The following is an 11,818-nucleotide window of genomic DNA, read 5'->3' as shown; positions in this document are numbered from 1 at the left end:
AATGGCGGGCGCCCCTCCCCCAGCCTCGCTGCTGCCGGTTCAGTTAGATCGCAGACTGCTGTGCTAGCAATGAGGGAGGCTCCGTGGCCATGGGACCCTCCTGGCCAGGAGTAGGTATAATCTCCTGGTGTGCCCGTTTTCTTAAAGCGCAGTATTGGGGTGAGAGTTACCCGATTTTCCAGGTGTGGTGTGTCTCAGTTCCCCTGGCTTGGAAAAGGGATTCCCTTCCCCCTTGCACTTCCCAGGTGAGGCGATGCCTCGCCCTGCTTCAGCTCTCACTGGTCGGGCTGCAGCAGCTGACCAGCACCAATTGTCCGGCACTCCCTAGTGAGATGACCCGAGTACCTCAGTTGAAAATGCAGAAATCACCGCTCTTCTGTGTTGCTCGCGCTGGGAGTTGGAGACTGGAGTTGTTCCTATTCAGCCATCTTGCTCCGCCCCCCATTTTTAAGAAATCTTATTGAACAAGGGTTTGAAAAAAAGATGTAAAATTGATCATTTAGGCCAACTGATGTCAACAATTTTATATAGGTAATTGGGCTTTATGTTGCAAAATATTCTTTAATGTCTTAATGTCTCTCTCTAGCATATAGTGTTTTCTTCCATTTTAATATGATTTGCTGGTGGGTGGTTACTGACAGCCTAATCAAACCAGCACATTGTGTGGCCATCATGTGAATTAAGAATTATTCAGAAGTAACTGCAATTTTGATATTTAAAACGATTTGTTCTGTGACACACAAGCATGGTTTTAATTTTTATCTCACATGTAACTTAAATATATGAATATTATTTCTTTAAAAAAAATCCAATTTCAGTTATTGCCTGAAAAGCAAAAACACTATTATTTTTGTGGCCTTGGGCTGCATGGGCTGTGGGTAGTATTGAATGTCTATATTATTGGTTAATAACAAATGTCTCATGAGATTCGTAGACCTTACAAGCATCTATAGGTTTAAAATAATAATAGAAAATTTAATTTATTTTTCCTTTTTACATAGAATGGAGGCTAACAGGTAAAATAATACACAGGAGAATATTTTGAGAGCAATTAATTTAAATATTGATTTATATAATATAATTTTAAAAGTACTTTTAGAATGTACGAATGGTATTTTATTACTTTTCAATTACTATTTAAATAATTTATTATCTCAAGAAAATTGAACCTGTGCTTTTTCAAGAGACAGTCTGCAACATTCTATTGGCCAGCACAGCTTTTGGCCAATGTCAGCTGTTTACTTAATGTAGCTTTTTTCCCTAATACTCAAGTTACTCAATCAAAACCTGGGGAAACACAGCCTCTTAAGGGAATCGGAATTTGTTTCTTTCTTTGTCTCATAAAGGTGTGTGTGTGTATGTGAGACAACATGACACAGCATGACATGAACATACAAATTAGAAAGTCCTAAGCTTGCATTCCAGCTTTATTACTAGATAAGTGGCAGAAATGTGTTAATTTTACAGAGGCTAAGTTTTCTTAACAGTAAAATAGAGATTGAAATAGGTGATATAAAAGTGCCTTAAACCACTTTGCATTTATTCAATGAAATTTAGTTTCACCCTTTCCATTTTCTTGCCTCTTGTGTTAATGATGTGTAAACATTCCTGGGTCGGGACAGATTATTTAGGTGAGCTCTTTTGTTTTGCTCAGTTTTGCCCTAATAAATAGGAGACACAGCTTGGGAACTCCTGACAGGTCTTTTTCTCTCATGTCTTATGTGTTCTTGTTATCCCAGCACATGTAAAAATTGCTGTATGTGTGTATTGAAGTCATCTTAGAGATCTACCACACATATATTGAAGATAGGAAGGGAACCAAAAGTTATTAGATACCTGCACATAGCAGTGTATATGTTGCTGCTTCACTTAATCTGATAAAAAATGACAAATTATATTAACCACATTTTACACAAGAAATTAAGCCTTCAAAGAATTAAGTAACTTACAAAAGTCAAGTAGCTGGTGAAGGGTAGAGGAAAAATTAAACTTGGGGCTCTCAATAAAACATTGTTCCTCCTAAATACAGTATATTGCCTGTCATCAAAGGAGAATTACTTTTCTAAATGTAAGCACATGGGTGGTTATTGAACATGTTCTCTGGATATGGGATTTTATAAAGATGGGTTTGACATTGGTCCTGTATTGGACCCATTATTGGAATAAATAAGACGTGTATAAATAACTGTAACACAAAAATAGAATATGTTAATCACCATAAAGGGATTCAGATAAGGTATTTTTGTTGTTTTAAAGGAGGACAACCTGTGGTTGTAACAATTGAGGGAGTCTTTCTATTGAGGTGACATTTGGATTGGGCTTTAAAATGGGTAAAATTGGGGCATGTACACATAAAACGTTGACAAGAGTAGAAAGAGGGAAGATGATGAACAAAGGCATGTAGATAGTGGAGTAAATTATAGACATTTAAAAAATGGTGAGTAATTCAGTTTTTCTGGCACATAGAGAGCAAGCAATGAAATGATCAAGAAAGGAATGTGAAATTTTAAATAGCGTGTAAAAGGTTTGGGAAATGTTTTTGGTAGGCATTGGGGTACCACTGATGGATTTTAATTGCAGGACTGGCATAATATGATTAGGAATGCCATTAATGGTAATAAATGTAATAATGCAGGTCATGATGCCAAGTGCTCACTTTGTGATTATAGTCAATCTGGCCATTGAGGAGATGGAGCTAGTAGTTCCAGGAAGAAGTAAATAGGAGATAGTGGAAGTAGGGAGAAAGAGAAAGATGAGGGCAACATTAGAATAAGTAGGCACTTAACAACTAATTAGATGCCTGGAGCAGGGAAGAGAAAGAAATCTGAGGGGACATCCGTGTTTCTGTCTTGTATCATCAACAGTATAATGTGAAGACACAGAGGAGCAGAGGCAGGACTAAAAGGAAGGATGATGAACTCATGTATAGACTCGTAGGTTTGAAGAAAAGAAGGAAGCCTCAGAAAGAGATAAATTTTGGGTTGTTAGACATGCAGTATAGGTTTGGAGAGAAAGGTCATTGTTAGGAATCTTAATTTATGAGTGATCTGCATCCAGGATATTAACTAAAGAAAGAGAAAATGGAATAATAGAGGGGGGCTTGATATCAAAAGATGAAGACAACACAGGTGAAACCCCTATGTTTATGTATCAAGATAAGAAAAATAGACGGCAAACAAAGCAGAAGCAACTAGAAAGAAAGGAAAGTTGAGCTGGGTATGGTGGCGCATGCCTGTAGTCCCAGGAGTTCAAGACTGAAATGAGCTGTGACTGTGCCACTGCACTTCAGCCTCGGAAACAGAATGAGACTCTGTCTCAATAATAAAATAAAATAAAATAAAATAAAATAAAATAAAATAAAATTGTAGAAGGCTTTTTACTAACGCTAAAAGAAGAAGGAATTTCAAGAAAGTAGCAGTCAGCAATGTCAAATATTGCAGGGGGACTCTGACAAATGGATGGTATGAATGATCTTTTCGTATGTGAGAAACGAGTCTGTTTTCATGTTCCTGACATCATCTCAGTGTGTTTTGCATATTTTTTCTATTACTTTAGAATTTGATAAGTTTTAAATTTTTTCTCTTTCTTTTCCTTTCTTTCTCTCTCTCTCTCTCTTTCTTTCTTTCTTTCTTTCTTTCTTTCTTTCTTTCTTTCTTTCTTTCTTTCTTTCTTTCTTTCTTTCTTTCAACAGGGTCTTGCTCTGTTACCCAGGTTGGAGAGCAGTGCCATGATCACCATTCACTAAGGCCTTGACTTCCCAGGCTCAAGCGATACTCCTACTTCAGCCTCACCAGTAGCTAGGACTACAGGCAATGAGTCACTATGCCTGGCTAATTTTTGTATTTTTTGTAGATACAGGGCTTTGCCATATTGCCCAGGCTGGTCTTGAACTCCTGGGCTCAAGCCATCTGCCTGCCTCAGCCTCCCAAAGTGCTAGGATCATAAGCATGAGCCATGTCATGCAGCCTAGAATTTGATAAGTTTTCTGTTGGGACAGTTTCACTTGGCTCTATTTGTGGAGTCAAAGGGTGACTTTATTTCATCCACTTTGCAAATTATGATGTGTATCAGTGTCTACTGATGATGAGTGCATAGAGCAAAGATCTTAAAAATTAGTATTTAAACAATAAAATAACTGAATATTTAACACAGGTTACATTTTTTCCTGCCATATTATTTGATATTCTATGACTACTAGTATTTGTTCGAAGTACTTCTTAGCAGCATACTCATTTGTGGAATGGAAACTAGGGTCAGAAACTGTGGGAGCTGCTGCCTCCTGCTACTATCTCAGCTCTGTGAGTTGGTGCCTGGCTTCCCCAAAACTGAATCTGGAGAGGCAAAATAAAGACCAGGATTCCACCAGACAAATGGGAATTTCTAGCTTTTTGTAGCTATTTTCAAAGCTTTACTAGACCTGAGGTGACACAGGTTCTGTTAAAAATATCATTGTTATGACACAAATAAATCTTGCTATAAGTAATAAAAATTCGATCTAGACATCCCACAGGCATCTCAAATTTAGTATGTCTAAAGCATATAGCACTTCCTTCTCCCCCAACCTGTCCTTTATGTTGCATCTCCCATCTCTGTCAATGGTAGCATCCTTCATTTGCTTGCTCAAGCTAGAAATCAGAGTTATTTTTAATCTTCTTTCTATTGTTCTCCACTATATTCAATCAACTAGGCAAGAAATTCTATCAAATATTATGTCCTGATTAACTTTTCATGCTGTTGAGTACTTCTGATCTATTGCCTGCCAGTAGTTGTACCTCTTCACTATTATTTTTCCTAACCATATTTATTGAGCATATAGCTATATGCTGGACATTATTTAGGAATTGGAGATAAAATAATGAACAATGAAGAATTAGTCCATGCTCTCAGGAAGCCTCCAGTCTGGGAGAGAATGCAGTCACCTATCAATTAATTGTGCTAATATTTTTGATTATTGATGGGATAAGTATTCCAAAGAAAACACACCGAGTACAACAAGGAAAAAATGTCATGTTTCTTAAGAAAAAGGAAAGACTCAAGTGGAAAAGCTTTGATTTTGAGGAGAAATAGGAGTAAGACAGGTGAAGGGGGGAGGGAAAATTGTCAAGGCTGAGGGAATTCTGGAAGCTGTATACTCAGAATGAACCTTACACTTGGAAGATCTAAAATCAGGATAGTTGGAGTAAAGAGGGCAAGTGAGGAAAATGAATGAACTAAAGTTAGAATTGGGTTGAAGCCATCATCATGCAGAGCCCTTAGGTATAAGGATTCCATTCTTAAACTTCAAAATGGCAATATTTTGAAAGTGAAGGGGTGATGGTTGTTAAACTGGAAGTGTGCTGGAAAAGCCTAGCCATATGGTCATTCTATTTAGAGTCATGTTAAGAATTTTAGGGTTTCTTCTAAGAGAAAAGGAAAGATATTGAAGAGTATTAAGTAAAGATGTGCCTTTATCAGGTTGGCATACTCAGATAGCATCTTCCTCCACCACATCTGCCCTCCCTTTCTAATTTTACTTGCTTCATTTTTCTCCACAGCCCTTGTACTACCTGGAATTATGTACTTATTTATTTGAGTGTTATATTTCTTCCCTTCATGGATTTAGGCTGTGAAAGCAGAGACTTTGTTATACTCACTGCGCAATTCCATCACCTAGAACAGTGCATAACACATAGCAGATGCTCTCTGAATTGTTAAATTCATGAATCAGTTTTCTTCTCTCTCTCTTTTTTTTTTTTTAAGAGACAAGGTCTCACTCTGTCGCCCAGACTGGAGTGCAGTGGCATAATCATAGGTTACTGCAGCCTCCAACTCTTGGGCTCAAGCCATTCTCCTGTCTCAGACTCCTGAGTAGTTGGGACTACAGGCACCTGCCACCATGCTTGGCTAATTTGTTTAATTTTTTTGAAGAGATGGGGTCTTACTTTCTTGTGCAGGCTGGACTCAAACTCCTGGTTTCAAGGTCCCAAAGTACTGGGATTACAGGTGTGAGTCTCTGTAGCCAAACAGATTGCTTTTCAAGACACTGTGGTTATTATTGTCCAAATTGATTAGAATGAGTGAGAGCTTGTGGCAAAAGATAGTGGTAAAATGTAGAGATGTTGATAGATTGGGAAATAATTAGAAAGCATATTTAGGACTTTGTGATAATTTAGATGTAGATGATAAGGAAGAGAAGGTATCAAAGATGGCTTCCAAATTTCTGGAATGAGGCTCTGGGTGAATCTGAGGTGCCACTACCTGAAGGACTTGAGGAAGGAATATGGTATAATGGTTAGAAGCGTAGGTGTTCGTCTGGCTTCATCTTTCACTGACACCGTGACCTTGGGCAAGCTGCTAATTTCTGCCTGTCTCAGTTTCCTTATCCCTAAAATGGAAGGTAAGATTAGTATCTCCTTTGTAGACCATATTTTGGAGATTTAATAACGTTATGTAAGGCATTTAGAACAGTGCCTAGTATGTAAAAAGTACTCAGTAAAAGTTAATTACTGTGGGAAAGAGTAGAGGATGAGTAAAAAGGGAGGGAAATCAGTTCTGGTTTTTTTGTTGCTGTTGTTGAATTTTGGTTGCTGTGAGAGATTTCTGAGTGGATATGCTAGGATAGCTTTTATAGTAGATGAACTCAAAGATCTCAGAAGGGAAACCTGGGTAAGTAATAGAAATTTGGGAGTTGTCTGTTTATGAATACTTGACCTCGTTAATGGTAGTTAGAACTAAATTCCGGTGGACACAAACATGATTAATAGTGGGTAAGGAAGACTGAGTAAGAGGGTTAAGAGAGTTACGGTCAAAGCCAGGAACTAAGAGGAGGGACATGGGTGAGCTATATTAATACTTCTTTGACTCCCAGGAAGGCAAGGGCCATACTGCCAGACTGCTCTTCAATCTAGGCAGCACAAAACAGCCACAATGGTGGTTTCTGAACTAGGAAAGTTAATCTTATCTCACTCCCACCTAACATATTTTGGTCACTTCCCACATCATTCTGTTTTGAGTTCAATATTAGCCTTCTATTCAATGTACTTCACGTTGTCATCCTCTCCAGCCTTTTCCTTTGGTGAATTAGACACTGTGCACTGTTCTTGCCACACTTGCTCTTGCCTGTAGATGATATACATGCTATTCCATCAGCCCCGACTGCCGTTCTACCTGTTGTCCATGACAAAAACCTGCCAAACCAAGTTCTTGTTCTTCTTTGGGGAAGTGGTACCCAGAGGTGCCTTTTCTCTATCCCATGAAATCTCCTATTTCACTCCAGGAAAAACCTCATTATACGAGGTTGTATTTGTTTATTTTGTTTCCTTTTGTTTCCTAACTTATTTATGTAGACCATGAGAGCCCTGAGAAAAGGCTGTGCATCATTTGGATCTTCAATGCCTTGCCCAATGCTTGCCATAATGTGCACACTAATTGTTTGTGAAATTGAGGAAGGATTTAAGAAAAAGCAGTGTATCCTGCTACCTTATCAAACTCTATATAACCATTTCTTATTCACTCAGATGATCTAGAAAAATTTAATATAGAAGGACCCAGGTTCAGAACATACTATATTCAGACTATAATCGGATGTATTCATAATACATTCAGATAAATGGAGATGAGTAGAATTGGTCCATAGAGTTATTGGAGGATTTAAAGTGTTTCAGAATCATTGTATAAATCTTTAAATAATATCATTTTGGTATCATCTTCATTACCAAGTTTGTTCAGTGTTAAGTTTAAGATTCAGATGTCATGTATATTTTTGTTTAAGTTGATTTAATTTTTAAGTGCTTATTTTATTCTAGGACTTTGACGGGTGGTTTGGAAGTGAAAACCATAGTCCCCATCCTCCTGATATCTGCTGGGGTGATACAAAAGACACACAGGCCGGGCGCGGTGGCTCAAGCCTGTAATCCCAGCACTTTGGGAGGCCGAGATGGGCGGATCACGAGGTCAGGAGATCGAGACCATCCTGGCTAACACGGTGAAACCCCTCTCTACTTAAAAATACAAAAAACTACCCAGGCGAGGTGGCAGGCGCCTGCAGTCCCAGCTACTCGGGAGGCTGAGGCAGGAGAATGGCGTAAACCCGGGAGGCGGAGCTTGCAGTGAGCTGAGATCCGGCCACTGCACTCCAGTCCCGGCGACAGAGCGAGACTCCGCCTCAAAACAAAACAAAACAAAACAAACAAAAAAAAAAAAACCAAAAGACACACAAACAAAATAAACCACAAAGATAGTAGAGTGGTCCCTTCAGATTCCCTAATTGTTAAATCCTGGAAGATGAATTTCACTTTAATATTTGCTTTTTAAATGATCTATGTAGAGATATGACTTCACTACTCTAGAAAACTTGGACTTTCTTAAATCAATTGAGTAGTTACATTTGATTATCTAATTTATTTCATCTATGCTTTTACATTTATATCTTTTACTGTGGATTGGAAATGGCATTTAGAACTTTTATTGAGGACCAGAGGAAAATTGTATGCCCTCTTTCTCAGATGCATCATTTTACATTTAATAAGCAGAATAGTGTAATGGCAAAAAATGTTTTTACTTGTGAGAAGACATGACAGAATCAGCTATTCTGTGAAACTAAGAACTCTGTCCTCCTTTCCAAAGTGGTCCACTTTTGGACCAGACTGAATAAAAGCACTGATTGTTTTAGCAGACTCTAGTCCAAATTCTGGACCCCCATCCAAGTTCTGGACTCCAAATCCTGTAAGTTGCTCATCGGAGAGTCATCAGATAATGATGTGGCATTATCATTATAATGATGAGTGCCCCTTGTGGCATTCAGGCTCTTTGTCTGAAGTAAGACTTATTTGGTGGTAAGATGTTTGTGATTGTTACTCATGGCAGGTGTCTATGAGATTACTAGAAAAAAAAATTGAAGTGATATCATATGCTCATCAGGAAGAAATAAGTGTGGTAATTGACTTTGCCCAGCTTTGTGAATCTTTTTCCATCTATTTCATTCAAATTTAAAAGTAGACGTTCTTAAATTCAAAGACTCATTCTGGCCATACTGGTAGATAGAAATACATCTCTATTGATTCAGGTTTACTCTATTTTAGATGTTTTCTGATTTTTGAAATAATTATTCAACTTCATTCTTGCTTATGAATCTCTAACTAAGTTGTTTTGCTTTTAGAAATGAGGTTAAAAACTAAAGGACGATAGATTAAATATAGACTGAAACGGAGATACTTCAAAGCAAATTATCTAAACATAGCATATTTCTCATAAAAATTAGAATTCCAAATTGTGATTTTAAAAAAAGAACATGATTTCTCTGCGGTTACATACATAATTAAATCATATATAATACATATTCAGGTCTGTACGGTATTTTAGAAATTTGAAAAATTTTAATAAGATATTGATTTTAAAGATTTTAGTGCTTAATGTACTTGGTCCAAATACCAATGGCTTTATTTTAGGGACAGATGAAACATATTAACAAATTACCTAAAACTTTTGGATTTTTACACCTTTCATTTTTACTTCTACAAAATATCAGTAATAGTGGCAGCTAATGTTATCTGGAAACAATAAGAATACTTGCCTGACTTGAGAGACATTAGGAGTAAATTGAATGTTTCCAGCTAAAATTATATGTCATTGAGTAAAGTAAATAAATATTGATTAGTATTTCATAAAAGGCAAGGTCACAGGCTGTGAAAATATGAAAAGGTATGTTAAATAGATAATGATGAGAAAAATGTGAAGATAGTTATATTTAAATGCAAAGATCCATGCAAGAAATCAGCTGCTTGATAACTTACTAGAAGAATTTATTATTGTCACTGTACTCCAAACCACTAATGAGAAATGTTTTTTTAAGATTTAAGATTTTATAAATGCTTTGTACCTAGAACTGATGGAAGTAATTGGTAAACTACTTAATCAAGTCCCACTTGGAAGTGAATGGGAACGAGAGGATAGAAAGTGTACGCTGGGTAAGAAACCCAACAAGTCAGTGGAGTTCTCTTTACAGAAAGAAACAAAGATAGCAGTAATTAATGACCCTGACTCTGTGCCAAAAAAGCTTTCTTCTGACAACTCCAACTTAATTAAAACTTAAGACATTTCAATGGCCTCCGAAAGCCCCTGATGGGGTGAACTCTTGCAGACTCGTGAGAAAATTTTGTAAATTAAAGGAAAAGATGTGTGTTACCACTAGTGCCATGGCTCTAATCCCTGACAGTCAAAGAATCTATTTAGCCCAAGCCTTTTCTTTTAACCGGCTCACACCTGCAGGCTTCCTGGCACTTCCTCTGCACCAGAGAAGGCAGTTTTTGTGTTTTACGGAAGATCAGATAATAGGAGCCTTGCTGTTCCTTTTGTTTTTGTGCATTGTTCATTAGCCTGTGAGTGTTGCAGGCACACTTGATATGCTTGGCTTGCTCCAGAGTAGAGCATGGCCTGAAAGCTTTAGGTGGTGCAACACAGGGTGAAGATGGGTTGGTGGAAAAAGTAAGTTGTTTTTTTTTTTTTTTTTAAATGTGAAAGTGGCTCAAATTAAAACTCACAGTTGATGGGGCAGTCTGAATGGCTGTGGCCTGCTGTTCTTAACACAGCGGAGTGACAAGAAACGAGGTTCTGTTCTAGACAGTGCAGATTTGAGACACAAGGAAATGCGTTGTTAAATAGCCCTTGCTCCTTTTATTGGTACCATTTTTAATTCACTTGAATCAACAAGCATAAGGATTCCCAGTAGGTGTGGAAAGGAGGCATACTGTGCGTGCTATAAAGAAAATCGGGTGGTGATCTATTTATTAATAAATATATCGAAGACTGAAATCTTAGAAATGACATTGGTTGAATACCAATTGGGGTGAATGGTTACACAATTTACATGAGAAAAAAAAAGGGAGTTTAATTTCTCCTCCCTCCCCTCTGGAAAGTGTTTTGGTGTGTTACAATAGCAAATACCACCCCCACCATCCCACAAGGCACTCTCTCTCACACACACTCAGGCGTCCTGTGGCCTCAGGCTAATCTGGTCGCTGGGACTAGAGAAGGTCAATTCCTGGCTTGTCTCTTCCCTTTTGGACCCGACTTGAGACTGGTGTGTTTGAAGGGCACAGAAATGTTCCTGTTTAGATCCAGGCTTGGGTATCTTTTTAAGTGTCCATTCTAAGGAAAGAAAAGCTTACCTTCAGGTACTCAAGATTCTCATCTTTTGAATCTTTCAGATCTTTGTTTGCTGAGGTTAAGTATGCAGAATTTATTCAGAATTTGTTTTTGCAGGTGAAGAGCCATAACTTACATGAGCTGCACTTCTATTTCTCGGAATGAGAATGATCAGAAATGTAACCTTTTACAAAAATTTTGGGAATGACGCTTTAGAACAAAACATCACTTCATTTGATTTAAAAAAAAATACTAAAAATTCTGTCCATGAGCGTTAACCAAATATAATATATGGGTCCTGTCTTTTGGTGTTTGGAAAGGCTCACCAGCTAGTTATTCTTTTCTTACTAACCATTTTCAGATGCTAAAAGCCAGGGAGGTGGGGGAGGGAAGGTAGAAATCAACATGTTTGATCCTGTATATAAAGGTTTTCTTTTGTTTGTTTGAATTTCAGAATGCTAACCCTTATTCGACTAATCTAAGAACAAATAAATACCACCTGTGCCCATTTGTGTATTTTTTAAAAGAAGCACATAAAAATATTTTAATGAATTACTAAAACTCACATAGTTTATATTGAATCACAGTTATTAATATTCTTCCTCTTTGTTGCTATTCTTATTTTGGGAATTTGCTTGTTTGCATGGAATTGAACCACCCCAATTAAAAGGGGGGAAAAGTTTTTTTAAAAAATAAA

At 37.5% G+C, this 11,818-nt stretch overlaps 1 protein-coding gene across 1 annotated transcript in view; it reads left to right on the top strand.

Moving 5' to 3' along the window:
• ZFHX4 (zinc finger homeobox 4) overlaps positions 1-11,818 on the top strand; it is a 201,424-nt gene that overhangs the window by 93,470 nt on the left and 96,136 nt on the right.

Source organism: Rhinopithecus bieti, unplaced genomic scaffold (assembly GCF_001698545.2).
Source record: "Rhinopithecus bieti isolate Rb0 unplaced genomic scaffold, ASM169854v2 scaffold_2735, whole genome shotgun sequence".
Taxonomy (NCBI): Eukaryota; Metazoa; Chordata; class Mammalia; order Primates; family Cercopithecidae; genus Rhinopithecus; species Rhinopithecus bieti.
This window is presented reverse-complemented; position numbering and strand designations above follow the sequence as displayed.